Source organism: Pelophylax lessonae (genome assembly GCF_965119305.1).
Source record: "Pelophylax lessonae genome assembly, chromosome: 1".
Lineage (NCBI taxonomy): Eukaryota > Metazoa > Chordata > Amphibia > Anura > Ranidae > Pelophylax > Pelophylax lessonae.
In genome coordinates this window covers 489,229,097-489,244,575 of record NC_138768.1, presented here as the reverse complement: position 1 = coordinate 489,244,575, position 15,479 = coordinate 489,229,097, and positions in this window count along the sequence as shown.

The following is a 15,479-nucleotide window of genomic DNA, read 5'->3' as shown; positions in this document are numbered from 1 at the left end:
TTGAACTATGGGTTTCATCCCACTATTCTTCCACCACGCATCCTTCCATCAAGTAACCCAGTAGCCTCAGACTATCTTACCCAAATAAAAGACTCTCTGGGTTTACTTAATACTACCATCTCGCACGCTCATAGTCAACAAAAAAAGTACTATGACCTTCGTAGAAGACCTTCTCCTCAGTATGCTATTGGGAACCTCGTTTGGCTATCAACAAAAAACTTAAGATTAAAGATCCCTAGCAAAAAGCTTGGGCCTCTATTCTTGGGACCCTTCCCAATCAGGAAACTTATTGGAAAAGCTGCAGTACAGCTCACATTACCAACAGACCTCAAGATACATCCCATCTTCCATGTGTCGCTACTGAAGCCCCATGTTCCTGACCAAGGAATAAGGCCTACCATCCCACCTCCACCTCCTGTACAAGTTGAAGGCGGAGAAGAATATGAGATAAAGGAGATTCTGGATTCTCGTATCCACAGAAGAAGACTCCAATATCTAGTACGATGGAAGAACTATGGGCCCCAAGACGACACCTGGCTGGATACCTCTGATATACATGCCCCTAGGCTGATTCGCAATTTTCACGCGAAATACCCGGAAAAACCAGTTCTAGAGGCCTTCCGGAGCCGGCCTTAAGGGGGGGGTACTGTAATGTTCTGGTACCTCTGGTACCCTTATTCCACTTTCCAATTCAGTGTATGCGTCCCACCATTCTCTTCTGGTGAGTGCGCATACACCTTTAAGACCGATGCTGTCATCACTGAGCGCCGCAGAGCGGCTATTTCAACCGCCGGCGTTCTCACTCACATGTTCGTTCAACCTGCCTTGAAGCTCATATGCTTACAAGCGTACCGCGCTGTCGGAACCTCGCTGCTGATCCCTGTATCCCGCTACCGGATCACTCGCTCATACCGAACCTCTCTACTACTGCTTGCTATTAGTGATAAGTACCCCGCAGGGGAATCCTCCATAACCTTCCTACTAAGCTTACACTATCTAGCTCTGCATATTAAGGACTGTAACTATCATCTGCACTGTTGTTTAGATTGCTAGCTCTTGAGCCTACTAACATCTATCCTTGCACTGGGTTAGTCTCTCCTGTATGTCATCTGCTGTCCTACCACCTACTACCATACATGATTGCTAACCTATCTGCATCCTACCTGTTACCATCTATACTCTCATGAACATTTCTCTCAAGTGCTGTTCACCTATTTGTCACTGTTCATACCTGTCTCTTCAGCTCATCACCACTATACTGCTATATACATCTATCACTCCAGGAACATCTTATTGAGTGTGTATATTTGTATGCTGAATCAGACAGACCACAGTAATGAGTCTTGGGAGTTGGAATTGGTATTTCAACGTATCTCTACATGACTACTGAGTGGAGTTTTTCTGCAGCTGCAAATCCATCTTGTTTCAGAAAACGCAGGAGCGTTACAGCGCCACCTATACACCCCATCCCGTGTCTGTGAGATCAAAAAGGTCAAAAGAACCATGGAATGGTCCGAAAGAGGGGAATCCTTAATAGATGCTCTGACGGCCAGGGGGACATCTACGGATGACAAGAAAATGTGATCAATCCTGGCAAACGTCCCATGTGGGGCAGAAAAATGCGTATATTCCCTGGAAGTGGGGTTCAGCTCCCGCCAGATATCAACAAGTCCTAGGGGGTGAAAATGTTTGGCAATAGTGAGGCCGCGTTTGGGCGGACACCAGTCATGAGCTCGTCTAGGGCTGGATTTGTCCAGCATTCTGTCAAAGGGTGTGTTTGAATCCCCCCCCCACAACTAGTTTACCTACGAGGTACGGTGCAAGTTTAGCGCACATGGAGACAAAGAATCGGGTTTGTCCCTGATTGGGGGCGTAGTAGGAGACAAAAGTGTACTGAGTCCCTTCCAAAGACCCGGATACCAAGATATACCTCCCTTCCGGATCTCTGAAGTGGGAGAAAATCCCAAGTGTTTAGAGAAAAATATTCCAACTCCTCTGGTCTTAGTCCCTGCGTTGGCTAGGAAGAACTGAGGGTATTTGGAGTGAATGAATTTGGGTGTGTAAGTCACAGGAAAGTGGGTTTCCTGAAGCAGGAGTATGTCAAGTTTTTGGGAATGGGCGTGTTGAAAATATTTTCGTCTCTTGACGGGAGAGTTCAGGCCCTGAGCATTGTGCGAGGCTATCTGAAGGGGCGCAATAGCAGATTTACTTACGGCCATATGTCCAGAGAGGAGGAAGAGCGCAATGTGAGAACCGACTCACCTGTATACAGGAGCCCAAATGGGAGCCGGAGCACCAGGAACACTGTCTTGACCGAACACCAACCCTCAAGATGAATAAGGGATTCCACTCCAGCATCTGAGAAGAGAAAAAAAGAAGACATAAGAAAGCAGAACAGAAAAGAAGAAGAAGAGAAGGGAATGAGGAGGTCCATCCAAAAGGCCCCTGAAGTCGTAAGGCCAGGGGGGCCCCCTCATCTCAGGGTCTGGGACCGGCCTGCCTAGTCCCAGACAGTACATGAGAGTGCCCATCCGCATGAAATGCAGACAGACTTCTGACTCCGCACAGGGCAAAACGCTCTGGACGGGGTCAGAGGGAGGCGCAAAGCACGCGCCCCGGACCATACCAAACTCCAATCTTATCAAAACAATGAAGACATAGAAAAATGAGAAATATTGAGTTAAACCATCGAGCAAAGCCGTCAAACCCTCCCCCCTGCCTTATGAACAAAAGGGGGGGGGGAGATGTGACATCCGGGTACAGAGTGGGATGCCTGTAAAAAAAAAAAAAAAAGTCTCCCCCAGCAAACTTAGAGAGTCGAGGGGGGGCCCCGGGTAAAGACCGAATCACCCCAAGGGGCACGATCGCCGAGCTCACCCGGCCCCAAGGCCACCCATCAACCCTCCTCCATCGCGAGACTGCTAAATCGGAAATGGGGAAGGGGGGTAGCATCAAAAACTGAGTAGATGGCACATCCATGTAGACCATAAACAAAAAATAAAAAATAAAAACACACACCAAACCAGTCCTCACAGTCTAAGGACCGAAGTCCCATGAGAGTGTCCGCATCACCCTCAAATCAGGAGAGCCCAAAAAGTAGAGAAAAAGGACAAGGAACTTAGTCCATGGAAGTTCAGGTAACATGCGAATCCTTGGACCTCTTGGAATTTTGCTTCTGCCAGGCAGGGGCTATGGGGCTAGCCGGAGACGGGCGCTTGGATGGACCCGCAGGAGTTTGCGGCAGCGCCCGTGATTGGTCCAGGGAGATGAGGCCCAAAAGTAGAAGCAGTTTCTCGCCGTCCTGAAAGCTGGAGAATCCGTGTGTCTTACCCTTGTAGGCAAAAGAAAGGCGAAAAGGGAACGACCACCAGTACTTGATTGCTTTTTGGGATAAAACAAGAAGCGGTTTGAGAGAGTGCCTTTTCTGGATTGTCAGAGGCGATAAATCCGCAAAAATTTGCACCGGATGTCCTTGAATCTCTATGCGATCCGAGTTTCTGGCAAGTCGCATGACATCCTCCTTCACCTTGTAAAAGTGCGGTTTCACCACAATGTCCCTGGGGAGATTATCTTTCCTGGGCGCTTGAAGGGCCCTGTGGGCCCTATCCAGTTCCAGCCTGTGTTCCGGAATGTTAGGAATAAGGGAGGATAAAAGTTCCTGAACTGCCGCTGGGACATCTTGAATAGATTCGGGAAGACCCCTGATACGAAAGTTGTAACGCCTGGAGCGATTTTCGAGGTCATCAATTTTAGAAATGGCTTCATCCAGTCGGGCATGAAGGTCTTGAATACGGTCCGCGTTTTGGTTGATCCTGGAGACCGTTTGGTCCATTTTGGACTCCATGATCTCAATTCTGGCTCCCAAGTGTTGTAAATCTGCTTGGATGGTGTGGGTAATTTGAGATGCGGTTTGTGCTAGGCCATCAGACAGCATTTTGGAGAAAGCTGCCATCATGCTATTAAACTCCATTGAGGGGCCCAGGGGCGTCAGGCCTGAGAGAGTGGACGTGGCCGGGCTGTCTTGTAGGCCTCGGGCTGGGGTATGCAGCATGTCCCCCATAGACCTTTCCAGGAGCGATTCTGTGGAGGCAGGCGACAGGGCAACTTGAGGGATGTTACTCACGGAGCCAGTGGAGTGCGGATGGGGTGAGTGATATCCCCCTGCAGAGCTTTCCTCCATCCCCTCAGATCCGGAGTCGCAGTCTTCCGGTGCGGGCGGCGCCATTTTCGTTAGGCCCGAAGCCTCCTCTCCGAATCCCGGAGTGCGGGAGAGGTCCCTGCGGACCGAACCTGAGGCCATAGGGGGTATCGCTGGTGTGTCCCGACTCTATTGAGGGGAGTTAGGGCCGGCTGCGACGTTCACTGTCGGCTGGTTGGAGCGGGGCGGTCCGGGGCGAGACGGAGACTCGGAGCTATGCGGCCATATCCGAGTGCTCCGTGCATGCGCCTGATTTCTTTGTATTTTTAACGGTCTTTTTGCTTCTATGTCTATATTTATTCGTAAGCGTATTGCAATTACCGATATCTTGAGTGTTACCATAGGCTGTGTGTTCCTCCGTATTAGGACCCTCGCGTGAACTTCCTGAAGACAGGAGGTCAACACGATTTCTATTTAGGGCTATGAAATAAGCTCTATCAAGCATCCATTTTGGATACCCTCTTTCGAGGAAGCGAGAATACAATAAGAAGGCTTGTTGGTTGAAATCAGACATATTACTACAGATTCTGCGCAGCCTTAAAAACTGTCCAACAGGTATACCTTTTATCGTATGTACTGGGTGGCTGGATTTGGCATGTAATAGGCTATTGCCTGATAACGGTTTTCTGTAAAGATTAGATGTGACCTTGTTGCCAAAATGGCCCAAGGTGACATCTAAGAATTCAATTTTATTGAAGCTTTTTTGACCTGTGAATTTAAGATTTAATGAACTTTGATTAAGATAAACCAAGAATTCGTCGAAATTTACATCACGATGGCACACGAAGATCAGATCGTCAATATATCGGTAAAATAGAGAGATCTGGTCTCTGTAAGGGTTTCTACCTCCAAAGATGTGGGGTCTCTCCCACCATCCCATCCATCCCATATAGAGATTGGCGAGAGAGGGGGAAAACTTGGCCCCCATCGCTGCCCCACATCTTTAAAGGTAGAAACTGCCATCAAAGGAAAAATAATTGTGTGTCAAGAGAAATTGTAAAACTTCCAAGATGTATGACTGGAGACTGATGGTTAAATTTGTATGTTGTTTTAAAGTCATTTCCATGGCCTGTATAGCCAAATCGTGAGGTATCAAGAATATAGACTGGATACATCGCATGTGATCCAGACAAATTCCTCTGACCATACAAATGTATCCATAATATTGAGTAGATGTTTAGTATCTCCTAGGTAACTAGGAAGCTGTAGAACTAGATCTTGCAGTTGCCCATCCAACTATTCCCCAAGCCTCTCACAAAGGGACCCAATGCCCGAGATGATGGGTCTCCCCAAAACGGGATCCAAACCTTTGTGGACCTTGGGGAGATGGTGGAATATTGGTATGATGGGGAAATCAGGGATAAGCTTTTCAGCTTCCTTTACCGAAAAAGCACCTAGGGCTGTGCCCTTATTAACCAAAAATTGAAGTTCTAATTTATATTTATTGGTAGGGTCACTTTTTAGGGGCTGATAAGTATGATGATCCCTGAGTTGTCTAAGGGCTTCTTGTTTGTAAACCTCACTGTCGAGTACAACTATTGCACCACCCTTATCGGCGTTCCTAATTATAATAGATGCATCTTCTTTTAGGGATTTGAGTGAAACTCTCTCATTGATGGTGAGATTATCTAAAGACCTAGAGACAGAAGATGGTGTATCTGTTGCCAGTTTAAAAATATCCCTTTCCACTAGTTTTTGGAACAAGTCCATGTTTGGTGATCTTGATTGTATAGGATAGAAATTAGAAAAAGTGGAGAAAGAAATCCTTTTGACTTCCTCTTCTCCATATTCATGTACAAGGTTCTCATTCTCCATGGCTAAATCCTCCAACTCCATAATAGCACATGACTCTCGAAATGTTAATGCAGGACTGTCGAGATTTTGGTGAGTGATTTGATCTTGGTCACTAGGCGATATGTCCACTGCATTGTAAAAGTGTCTTTTTAAAGTCAGGTTTCGAATAAACTTATTGACGTTTAGAATAGTCTAAAACGGATCAAAATGGGCATGTGGACAGAAATTCGGGCCTTTTGAGAGACTAATATCATCGGCTGTCAAAGATCTCTTGGATAAATTAATGACATTGCTTGTGGTGGTAACTGGATCCATGTCCAAGCCATCAATCCCTACTTCCGATGAGCTCTGAGGCGATATTGGCCATCTGTGTGACCCGTGGTGTCTCCTTCCTCCCCTTTCCTTTTTTCTTGGTATATCTCCTGCCCCTTTTGGCAGATCCGTTTTTTGGCGCTGAAGAGGTGCTGGAGATGTTGCCGGATCAAGATGTTTGTGTGTATTCGATTGAAGTATCCGATGTGAGAGCCATTGATGTGTCTGTGGCACCAGTCTCTGGATCAGAGAAACTAACTCTTTTTTTGGGGTGTTGACGGTTCCATGTATTAGTTTTTTTCCATGTGTAAACATTTTTAGTTTCATAGTCAATCTCATCTCTGAGTAGTTTCTCCTGTTTACCCTTGATAATATCTGTTTCCAGCTTATATATGCATACATGGGTTGTGCGTTTTTATGTATATGGGTGACCACATTGGCCCATTGCTTATGATAACAGGCAATTCTCGTATATGTTTATATACGTTCTCCACTTTTTATGAAAGTATCTATGCATTTATTTTGGCCCATGGCACCAATGTCGTGAATATGTATTCCGATTTGAGACCGATTCTAAATCTCGTTGGACATATTGCGCATACGGAACACATACATACAGGCTTTAGCTTTGGATTCCTTGCAGATTGTTTTTTGCTTCAATTTTCCTTCCTCGCTAGTGTTTTTTTCAACATATATATTGTATTAATCTTTTCTTTTTTTGTGCATTCCGATACACGTTCCTGTTTCAGGATCAGCATTAATATTAATATCGTCACATACTCTATTGTTCACCACCCTCTTCATTAAATTTTTCACTCATTTTTACCACTATATTCACATGTCACCATCGAGTTTTTTTTATATACAACTATATCAGTCTACATAGATGGTGATCTTTACATTACACTTAGCAACACTTTTTACATATAAGAAGAAGTTTTTCTTCTTTTCTCTTATATTTATGTTTATAAATGTGTTTGGATGAACCTCTTTAGATGTAGGAAGCATTTCTGCATTTGTACACACTATTTGTGGTTTTACATTTACATCCGTATAGCCTGTCTCTATGAGGTTCCATTGCGCATACATGATTTTATATTTATTATTATTTTTTATTATTTTTCTTTCCATATGTTCATTTCACGATTCCACATTGTTTCCCCTTAGTGGGATTTCATGTGTCATTGATTGTCCTAGCTGTGAGATCGCAGACAGATCGGCTTCTATTCACTCTTCATTAATTTAAGTGGCACAAGATGTGTGTGATTACACCACCTGGTCCCTGTTGGTCTGTCCATCTATTAATATCAGCCGATCTCTGCTATCTCTCAGTGTGGTTATGAGTAAGCGACTGGTTATGTCAGGTAATTTTTGGAGCCTATACAGGCCGACACTTACGGTTCTGTGTACTGTGAATGCCTACCATACCTCTAGCCATCAAAAACTAAGTCTTTTGCTGTCAGTTCAAACCATGTGAGCTAATTTTTGGAGCCTATACAGGCCGACACTTATGGTTCTGTGTACTGTGAACACCTACCATATCTCTAGCCATCAAAAACTAAGTTATTTGCTGTCAGTTCAAACCATGTGAGCTAATTTTTACAGCCTATACAGGTTGACACTTACTTCTGTATACTGTGTGAATGCCTAATGTACCTTCAGCCACAGAATACTATGTACTTAGCTGTCAGGTAAACCCATGTGGGCTAATGTTTGTGGCCTGGAATGGGCGACACTTACTTCTGTATCCTGTGAATGCCTAATGTACCTTCAGCCACAGAATACTACATTTTTAACTGTCAGGTAAACCCATGTGGGCTATTTTTTGGTGCCTTTTATGGCCGACACTTACTTCTGTTACCTGTGAATGCCTAATGTACCTTCAGCCACAGAATACTACGTTCTTAGCTGTCAGGTAAAAACGCATGTGGGTTCATTTTTGGGGCCTGGAATGGCCGATACTTCTTTATCCTGTGAATGCCTAATTTTTCAGACTGGAAATGAAAAACAATGGGTCTGTAAAGGTTCTGCCAAATTGTGGAATAGATGCGGACCCATTTTACAGATGTGTGAATGGACCCTATATGTATTAGACAATGTATTTACCGGCTGCTGTCAGTTCTGGCTGATTTATGAAAAAAAAATATATTTTTTGCTGTAAGAAAAAAATAAAACAATTTAGGGCAACTTTTTCAATTGCAATACTTCTGTTATGACATTGTCCATGTGCTGGGACTATTTGTGCACAGCTAGTACGTCTTTTGTGGCTGCAAATATGACCTAAAGGTTTTTAAAGTTCGCCTCCCATTAAAGTCAATGGGGCCCTCCGCGAACTCGCGGTTCGCGGACTTTTGAGAAAATTTGCGGCTGGTGTTCGTGATTTTCGTCCATCACTAATGACATCCTCCTCCCATCTGGCCATAAACAGATTTGCCAGGCTTGGAGAAAATTTTGCTCCCATTGCGACACCGCCATCTTGTAAATAGAAGGTGTTATTAAACCAGAAAAAATTGTGTGTCATGGCACACTCTAATACCTTCAAAATGAAGGTTTTTTGTTCCCCTGCCAAGGAACTTTCCAAATCAAGGTGGTAACTGGCTGCTTTCAGTCCTTGCTGGTGGGAAATAATGGTGTACAGCGATGCCATGTCAGCTGTAGCCATGATACTATGGGCTGCAAGAACTCGTCAAAAAAAAAAAAAGGGTTCCCGGGTCATAGTGTTTCTGTGTCATCACAGGAACCCTCATGACACGTTTTTTGTTGCCAATTTATCCCCCATTGGAGGGATTCCAACACTAAAAGGGAGATTTCTCCTATTGAAACATGCTGGATATACAGTTTAAAAACATATGTCCCTAATGGTTTAAACGTGGAGTGGGACATTAATTGTTTTATCAATAACAGTTAATTATACTTTTATTTTTGTTGTGTGCCCTTCATTTATTGTTTTGTGTCTACATATTTTAACATTTTTAAATATTTGTTTTTATCTTAGTTTTTCATGTTTTTATTAATAATACATTATGCTGTCATTTGTTCAACCATCATGTTGAGAGTTTGGTTGTCTGGAGCTGTCACATCGTGGTATACATATGTATGTAGTTATTATTTATTTCACCCATTGAAATACTGTGCATGCCACCGTTTATATTACTTTTCCACCACTAGGTGGGGTGGTTTTAGTACACATCAATTGTGTTTATGGACTCCCTCCAGAGGTGGTTCTGGCTAGCTCACTAGATTGCTTTAAAAAAGACCTTGATTCTTTCCTGGGTGTACTTAACCCTCCTCTTATGTTAGCTTTCTGTTACTATCCATGATGTTAATGGGTTGGTTTTGACCCGTGTCTTAAATCAGCCATAAAATACCCTCTGAACAATTATTTATCATCCAATTTGTTTCTTACCTCTTGGTTACCTTGTTAGGCTTCTTTATCCTTGAGAAGATTGGTTTTAATATTTTTGGTGTGACCCCTTAGACCTTTCTTTTGATAGCATACCTCTCATTTTCAAATTTTAAAAATGGTAAAATAAACCAGCAACTCTGAAATGTATTGGTCCTATGTTTCTTTACTTTATTTAGAGAAGCAGACAAGCAGGCAAAGAGATAGGCCCCTCCCTAACTACAGCTCACAGGGTTGAGAGGTGATTGGCTGTCAGTGTTACTAAGCAGAGAGATTGTTTATGATTTCAGTTTTGGCACTTATTAGTGTCCTGTAATCCTATATTATAACTGGGTCAGAATTGACCCTAAAACCATAAACGTCTTCATTTTCACCACAGTATTTTATAATTTAGTGAAAAGGATTATTTTTCTATTACATTGTTTAAATAGAGGTTCCTGACAAAGTAAAAAAATCTTGATGCAATAAACAAATTTATGTGATACTTATAGACATTCAAAACCTGAAAACAGGTCGGTTCTGACCCTAACACAAGAGGAGCGTTAATATAAGTGGGTACTAAAATTTTTTAGGTAAAGTTGTTCAAGGGAATATTCGATTGCCTCTCGGGGGATCAGGAAGGATTTTTTTCCCGCTGCTGTAGCAAATTGGATCATGCTTTGCTGGGGTTTTTTTTTTCACCTTCCTCTGGATCAACTGCGGCTATAGGATTGTGTATATGGGATTGTATGGTTGGGTTTTCAATACTGTTTTTTTTTTTTTTTTTTTATGTTGGTTGAACCAGATGGACTTGTGTCTTTTTTCAACCTGAGTAACTATGTAACAATGTAACTGTAGCCCTGCTCCCAGGGGAGTGGCTTAATGCAGTGATATCCTCTTCACTTCGGTTGCCCTGCACCTGCTTCAACCCAATTGACATTATTGGTTCGGTCATGTTAAATTATCAAGACCACAAGAGATTGCAATAAAAGATCAAATTTACTGCTCTTTGATTTGAAGTTAGAGAATGTACAAACAGAATCAATGATAATGCAAGAATGTCAATAGTAATGTAGATCATGAGTCCCCAACCAATAACATGAGTAGGGTTCAGCACTCAGGATCTGGAATACAAACCACACATATATAATATATATGCATACATATATATGCTAGAGGGTTGTATTCTGTAATAATATAAACACACTGGATTTTTAAGTAGAGGGAGAGTGACCACAATTTAAGGTTAACCGTACTTAGAGAATAACTTTAGAACAAACAGTATAACAGTACTAACTAAATATCAGAGTGCACTCTGTGTACTAATGGGGGCCCCCTTTACATTAGATTGCAAGAGTCTCCTGGAGAGTGAGGACTCACTAGCCTTCACCGGCAAGAAATCCTCAAGCAATCCAAGGAAAGTAATTGTAATCCAAGTAAAGGTGATCAATAACTGTAATCCCCAAGGTAGTTAGTAATTGTAATCCACAAAGATGAATGAGAAACAGATCTTGATGCTTTCCATTAGGAAAACAACCTGGTACTGTAAAAGAGCTTAAGGCCTTGTTCGCTCACCATGCACTATGTATAACTGCAGTGTCCAGTGGAGATTTTAGAACTCAGTATGGCCTGCTACTCAAACACTTTGGCAGTTCTGCCCTGACTCAGTCTAGGTATGTGATAAATGCAGATGTAGATGCTGGATGTCTCTCACCCAATACCGGGAGCTCCGCTCTGCAACCAGGCCCTGCTCTGCTCAGCGACTCTCTCTCGGTCTGTCAGGCGTCCTTCCACTCAGTCACACTACCGAGATTCTTCCACACACACCGCTCGTCTCCGCTCCGGTGTCCACTCGGCCGAACTTGAAAAAAAAGTCCGGGTCCATGACCCCAGACTTTTTCCAAACTTTAACCGGACACAGAACCCCATTGAAGTCAATGGGGACCCAAACTTTCAAGCACTAAAATGGCTCTAAAAAAACAATGGAAAGGGCTAGAGTGCTGCAAATGGGCATGGCAGAGCATGGCAAGTGCTCTGCAAACAAATGTGGATAGGGAAATAACTTACAACAACATAAAAAACAGAAAATAAAACAATTTTCTTCATTTGTGAAGGACGAGGCCCATATGGAGTAGGAGGGAGGTTGAGATGGCGGTGGATGTGGCGGTGTAGGTGGAAGCGGCGGTGGAGGGGGACGAGGTAGCCAACACTGCGTTTTTTTTAGTCATTTTAAATCAGGGTACACCCCAAAAGAGTGAGAAAGATCAAAAATATAACAATGGCTGGGTAAGGTCGGTATCCATCTCTATTCTGCACAAGGTACGGACAAGTCCTGTGGGATCCATGCCTGGTTCATTTTAATGAACGGGAGCTTGTCCACATTGTCTCTGGACAGGCGGCTGCGCTTGTCTGTGATAAAGCCCCCAGCCGTGCTAAATACACGTTCAGATAATACACTGGCTGAAGGGCAGACCAGCACCTCCAAGGCGTAAAGGGCAAGCTCAGGCCATGTGCCCAATTTGGAGACCTAGAAGTTGAAGGTGCGAGGATGGCCACAAAGTTAGAGGGGCTTTTAAACTAGGGAATGGGGGGGAGGGTACAGATGTAGAATTAGCCAGTGGAAAGCAAGATTCAGAGGGCAGAAATGGGGGCATTAGCGGTAGGGTGTTTGGAGCTCCTATACCCAGGGTGGGTATGGGGAAAAATCACAAGAGCAGCCTAAAAACATCAAATGAGGATATTTGTAACCGGTCAAAATTACGAGGTTTGTATACCAATGCCAGAAGCCTGGCCAACAAGATGGGAGAGCTGGAGCTGCTGATGTTTGAGGAGGACTTAGATTTTGTGGGGATAACTGAGACTTGGTTTGACAGCTCTCATGACTGGATGGCGACCATTCAGGGGTATTCCCTTTATCGCAGAGATAGAGAAGGTAAAAAAGGGGGAGGGGTATGTTTGTATATTAAGAACACTATACAGGTAAATATGAGGGATGATATTAATAATGGAGCTAAGGACGAGGCAGAATCCCTATGGGTAGAGCTTCAAAGGGAAGGCACGGTGGGGAAGGTAATATTGGGCGTATGCTATAGGCCCCCCCACCAGAGAGAGGAGGGGGAGGTGGACCTCATTTTACAGATAGGATTGGCAGCAAGGATGGGAAATGTCATTATAATGGGGGACTTTAATTATCCAGATATAGACTGGGCAGATGGAACCGCGCATTCAGCCAAGGCTCGGCAGTTCCTAAATGTTTTGCAGGACAATTTCATGGGTCAGATGGTGAATGCACCGACAAGAAACAATGCGGTACTTGACCTACTGATTACTAACAATGCAGACCTGCTCACGGATATAGAAATACAGGAGAACTTAGGAAACAGTGAACATAGGTCAATAAGTTTCAGTATTAATTACAGTAATAGGAAGCACAAGGGTAATATTAAGACGCTGAATTTCAAAAGAGCCAATTTCCCAAAACTGCGCTCACTGCTAGAAAATATCAATTGGGATAGAACCCTGGGAACAAAGAACACGGAGGAAAAATGGGAGTGCTTCAAGAGCATACCAAAGGGAAATAAATTTAAAAGAGCAAAGCTAAACCCTGGGTGGCTAAACTCCAACATAAAAATGTATATTAGTGCTAAAGAAAAGGCCTTCAAAAAATACAAGACTGAGGGGTCATTGGCAGCATTTAAGCATTACAAAGAGTGTAATAAGAAATGTAAAGATGAAATCAGGGCGGCTAAAATAGAACACGAGAGACATATAGCGGAGGAGAGTAAAAAGAACCCCAAGAAGTTTTTTAAGTATATAAACAGTAAGAAAGCGAGGCCAGAACACATTGGCCCCATAAAAGATGACAAAGGAAATATGGGCAATGAGGACAGAGAAAAGGCGGAAGTGTTAAATAATTTCTTCTCTTCAGTCTTCACAAAAGAATCGGGGGGCTACACAAACCAAGCTTGTAAGGCCGAACTAAACAACACACCTCAGGAAATACCGCCATGGCTAACAGAAGATAGACTTAAAACTAAACTAGAGAAACTTAACATAAATAAATCACCGGGACAGGATGGCTTGCACCCGAGGGTTCTGAAAGAGCTCAGCCAGGTGATTGCCAGACCATTATTCTTGATCTTTAAGGATAGTTTACAGACGGGTATGGTGCCAGCTGATTGGAAAAAAGCCAACGTGGTACCAATATTTAAAAAGGGGCCGAGATGTATCCCGGGTAACTATAGGCCGGTCAGCCTAACATCTGTAGTCTGCAAGATTTTGGAGGGGATGTTAAGGGACCACATACAAGACTTTAGTAATGAAAACTGTATTATTAGTAGTAATCAGCATGGATTCATGAAAAATCGTTCTTGCCAAACCAATCTATTAACCTTCTACGATGAAGTGAGCTGCCACCTAGATAAAGGTAAGCCGGTGGATGTGGTGTATCTGGACTTTGCAAAGGCCTTTGACACCGTTCCCCACAAACGCTTAATGTACAAACTAAGGAAGGTAGGTATGGACCATAGGGTGGGTACCTGGATAGAGAACTGGCTCCAGGGGAGAGTCCAGAGGGTGGTGATTAATGGGGAGTACTCGGATTGGGCGGGTGTGGAAAGTGGGGTCCCCCAGGGTTCTGTCCTGGGACCAATCCTGTTTAATTTATTCATAAATGATCTAGAACAGGGGATAACTAGTACAATCTCAGTATTTGCGGATGATACTAAACTAAGCATGCCAATATCTTCTATGCAGGATGTGGAAACCTTACAAGCGGACCTGAACAAAATAACGGGGTGGGCAACGACATGGCAGATGAGGTTTAATGTTGAAAAATGTAAAGTAATGCACTTGGGGGCCAGAAACCAGAAAGCAAGCTACTCACTAGGGGGGGAACCTCTGGGTGAGTCTAGGATGGAAAGGGACCTGGGGGTACTGGTAGACAACAGGCTTGGCAGTGGCATGCAATGCCAAGCCGCTGCAAGCAAATCCAACAGAATACTGGGATAAAAAAGGGGATTCACTCCAGAAATAAAGAGATTATTCTCCCGCTCTACAAGACTCTGGTCCGGCCACATTTGGAGTATGCTGTCCAGTTCTGGGCACCGGTCCTCAGGAAGGATGTGCTGGAATTGGAAAGAGTCCAGAGAAGGGCAACAAAAATAATTAGGGGAATGGAGGACATCAGCTATGAGGAAAGACTACAAGCACTGAACTTATTCTCTCTGGAGAAGAGACGATTGAGGGGGGATATGATATCAATGTACAAATACTGTACTGGCGACCCTAGCATAAGGAACAAACTATTCAGAGAGAGGAGATACAATAAGACACGTGGCCATTCACTAAAACTAGAGGAAAGGCGGTTTAACCTTAAAATGCGTAAGGGGTTCTTCACTGTAAGAGCGGTAAGGATGTGGAATTCTCTTCCACAAGCAGTCGTATCAGCTGGGAGCATTGATAGTTTCAAAAAACTATTAGATGGGCACCTTGGAGACCACAACATACAGGGGTACACAATGTACGGTTAAAAGCAAACACACACACATCATAGGTTGAACTGGATGGACTGATGTCTTTTTTCAACCTCACTAACTATGTAACTTTGTAACTATATGAAGGGTTCTTCTGAGGTGCTGGCGGTGCCCTGGCTGCGTTGGCGACCTCTTCCTCCTCCTCCTCCTCCTCCTCTGCCTTGGCCTTGTGCTTCCACTGTGGCCCCACTGTCAGGTGGGAATGCCAGCAGTATCGCGTCTACCAGCGTGCGCTTGTACTCGCGCATCTTGCAATCAC